Below are 4,496 nucleotides of genomic sequence, written 5' to 3'. Positions count from 1 at the left end.
CTGCAGCATGACCTCCTTTATAGAGAGTTCAGAGCAGAGGAAAATTACCAGAATGAACAGGAAGATGCAGTCACATGCTCTCAGTTTCAGACAACAAAAAACACTGGCCAGGTGGTTTTCCTCCTGAACCTCAAGCACATCCTGCACCCCCCTCCCTGCCCTGCACAGGCTTCAAGAACATTCCAGCTTGTTGTTTTTTTATTTACAAGCTATCAATAGAAATCAAACAAAATAAAACATGGAAAAGAAAATAAGATGATACCTTTTTTATTGGACATAACTTAATACATTTCTTGATTAGCTTTCGAAGCTTGCCTTTCTTCCTCAGATCGGAAATAAGCAAATGTGGTAGCAGATAGTATATATGAGAGAAACATCAAAGCATTACTTTGACAGTCTGACAGAGTGGGAGGGTGGGGGTATGCATGGGGACATCAAAGCATTTCATTGATATTCTAACAGAATGGGTGTTGGTAGGTGAGAGGAGTGTAATAAACAGAGAAATAAACAGAGAAATACAGCTTTATGTTTTATAATGAGTTAGAAAACCCAGATCCTTATTAAGTCCTGTTTGTTGTGTGTCAAAATATTCAATCATTCTTATTTCAAAGGTCTTACGTTCCTGTATTGTTTTAAAATTACCTTTCAGTATTCTTACTGTGAAATCACTGGTGCAGTGTTCTGGTCTTGTGAAGTCTCTACTTTAGATGTATTTACAAGAAAAGTTACTTTTGGTCAAAGGCAAGACTTCAGAGTTCATTATCGGACAAAAGCAGGATTGAGAAGCAATCCTTTAAGGTAACACTTAAACAATCATGTTTAAACAGAATTACTTCTAATACAGACCCCGAGTGCACTAGTCGTTCAAGACAGAGTTGAAAAACATTCTTTAAAATTCACTTCCATTACAATTCCAATAATATTAACTGTTAACCCAAGCTTAGAGCTTTACGAATCATGGATAATAGAACCAGGATTAGTGACTCCATGCTGTGCTTACTTCTGAATTAAAAGTGAGTATTATTTAGACATCAATGAACTGATAAAGCTGTATCCCAATGAAAGACTCCATGAGTTTAGACTAGTTTGCTGGCAATGGATTTAAAACTAGAAGGGATGGCAAGATCCATCCCCTCAGACTTAGGAATAGGGGTCAACAGTATATGACCCATATTCTCAGGGTAAACACCTGCACCCAAGAGAAAATTAAGTAACAGGGTTATCCAATAAACAATCTGGGGGTGGGTTGGTTTCTTTCAAAAAGTATGCCAGACAACTATCGAGTAGTGATGAAGATTTTGTTACTTTATGCAATTGTGATTTTACCAAAAAATAAAAGAGATACATCATCAAATTTAGACCAAAGCCTATTGGCAGGGCTATAGTTAGATATTTCACCCAACAAAGTATATTGGGTATGTACTCTGACATTAATTGATGATAATTCGGATCTAATTTTCTCAATTTTAGTGAAAAAGAAAGCAAGCATCTTAGCCAATGCTTGATTAGATGTCACTTCTATTCCAGAAAAAAGGAGGAGAAGATACATTTTGAACAATTTGAAAAGTTTCTTAGAATGTAGTAGAAATTTCTCAGTTTGAATAGCACATTAACCCCCCCCCCCCCCCCTGTTTACTAAAGCTTAGCTCGAGTTATCTGCAGCAGGGCCCATTTTATTCCTATGGGCCCTGCTGCAGATAACTTGAGATAAGCTTTAGTAAAAGGCCCCCACAGTGAGACAGAATAACAGAATTCAGTAACATCATGAGAGCAAATAGATGGATATGTATGAAACATTTATCAAAGTTTAGATTAGCATATATACCCAGCTGGGCATTTAAAAGTCTGTCCTTTAATGATGCCACATGCTCAGAAATCATAGTCATAAGTATAGACAGTTATTCAAACATTATCACATGTACACACCAGAACAGGCATCCATACACACATTGCAAAAATAAACAACTTCTACAGATGACATCCAAAACTTAGGGCTCCTTTTACCAAGCGGCGGTAAAAGGGGCCCTGTGGAGATGTCAGCACGTGGGTTTGCTGCGCACCGAGGCCTCCTTTTACCACTGTGAGTAAAAGTCATCTTTTGGTGAATGGGAAGGAAATGGCCATGCATTAAGCCAAGGCACTGGCGTGTGGCCATTTCCTGGGGGAGCCCTTACCGCCTCATAGGGCTCCAGTGGTAGCCTGGTAGTAACCGGGCACAACCCTGGTGCTGTGAAATACAAAAATATTTTCCAGTGCTGGAAATGGCACGTGGTGGGAGCCAGAACTACCGCTGGGCTCCCCTGGAAGGCCAGAAATAGAGCCAAATCACCTTGCAGCATGCCGGTGGAAGGCCCACCACGCTCTGGTAAAAGGGCCCCTTAATTTTTATATTTAAATCATCTTTATTCAAAGCACAACATGCTGGTAGATAAGTTTCATACAGAACAAGAAAAAACAGTGAACCATGGGCCCCAAAGAGTTGAATTTTACTTCCATTTAATTGTAAGTAAAATTCAACTTTCTGGAGGAGTAGCCTAGTGGTTAGTGCAGCGGACTTTGATCCTGGGGAACTGGGTTCGATTCCCACTGCAGCTTCTTGTGACTTTGGGCAAGTCACTTAACCCTCCATTGCCCCAGGTACAAAATAAGTACCTGTATATATGTAAACCACTTTGAATGTAGTTGCAAAATACCACAGAAAGGCAGTATATCAAATCCCATTTCCCTTCCCTTTCATTGAGGCACAGGGAATCACATCTTAACTTCATCTGTTTTGTAAAAGTTTTCATGTTAGAAACACAAATGGATTATTCTGTTTTTAGGCATGTTTCAGGGACAAGTGGTTTTATAAGTCAAAATAAAAATAAATACATAATTTTGTTTAATGCAGTTCTCTTTTGTTTAAACATAACTAAATGGGCTATAAGCCCCTAATGCAGTCCATTGGTTTTCTTATATTGTGTTCTTGCAATGACTTATACTGTACCAAAACTGAAAACTCTTATCTCTTCTATCTGGTCAATAATAAAAGGAGCTAATAGTGAACACTATCTGTGAGAAATATGTAAATATATTGCTTTTTCATTTAACATAATTGCAAAATAACTTATGTCCTGGTAGAAAGGAACTCTTTACAGATGGTCTATACTTCTGTAGGCCCTTTCTAACAGAAACCACCATATTATAGCTTGTTAAAATCATTAACAAAAGGAACCCTGTTAGTTTAAAGTAATGTGTGCAAAGTGATAAAAGTGCAGAGAGAGAGAGAGGAGGAGTAAGAAGCCCAAAGAGCTGAAACAACAATGTATCTAAGCATGAGACCATGAAGCTGTAAGTCTATGGAAGGTGGATTATGCCATGTGCTGAACTATGCAAAGTTCTCACATAAAGGTTTAAAGATACAAAAAAAATGCAGACCAAGCAGAACTAACAATGAGGAATGGATCCTCAGAAGCTTAGCCAAAATTGGGGGGCGGAGCAGGTGGGTGAAAGAGGGGTTGGTGGTTGGGAGGCGAGGATAGCGGAGGGCAGACTTATACGGTCTGTCCAGAGCCAGTGATGGGAGGAGGGACTGGTGGTTGGGAGGCGGGAAGTACTGCTGGGCAGACTTGTACGGTCTGTGCCCTGAATAAGGCAGGTACAAATCAAGGTAAGGTATACACATATGAGTTTGTCTTGTTGGGCAGACTGGATGGACCATGCAGGTCTTTTTCTGCCATCATCTACTATGTTACTATGTAATGCACAGGGATTCAGCTGCTAGGGTGATGGAAAATGTTTAGAGGACTGTCATATGATAATTAACAATGATGCATTAGGGGTTGGTAAATGTGATCAATATCCAATGAGAAACTTAGGGGCAGATACTTAATGTAACCAAAAAGAAAGGGTATATAACCTGTAAACCTTACATAGGGGTGTGCCTCTAGAGACAACCATCTTTGCAAAGGTGTATTTTGAAATAATAGATTAATTAAGATCTGTTTCACCAAATCTGGTTTAATAAGTTATTTATTTTGTATAAGTTCTCAGGTTATCTGGGGGCTGTTTATAACAAATTTGGGGGCTCGAGTCCGGGATAAAGTCATCAGAGACATTGGGGGCTGGCTGCTGACCAAGGGAAGACGCGTCATATTGATTTCAATAGTCCCTGGGTTTGTAGTGGGAAATCGAGGTTCCTAACTGACATCTGATCCCAAGACACTGGAATTGGTGAATCAAGATTTGCATTCATATTGATCAATCGGCCAAGCAAAATCTGTGCACAGAACCAAGGTAAGAAAGTTGACTATTAAAGTATTGCTTTGGTGGCCGGAATGTGACTGGGATTGTGAGACCAGAAGTGTGTGAAGTGAGACGTGTCAGAGACACGAAGCGAGTGTGGAGTCCTGATCTGCGGTTCCGTATTTCCGCGAAGGAAATGACCGGAGACGGACAAAGTGAAAGTTGAGAGCTGAAAGACTTCTGGGTGCTCACAATGGGAAATAGGCTAGCCA

The sequence above is a fragment of the Microcaecilia unicolor genome, chromosome 2 (assembly GCF_901765095.1).
Source record: "Microcaecilia unicolor chromosome 2, aMicUni1.1, whole genome shotgun sequence".
NCBI classification, from domain to species: Eukaryota; Metazoa; Chordata; class Amphibia; order Gymnophiona; family Siphonopidae; genus Microcaecilia; species Microcaecilia unicolor.
The sequence above is the reverse complement of the archived record's forward strand: the minus strand, read 5'-3'. Positions refer to the sequence as shown.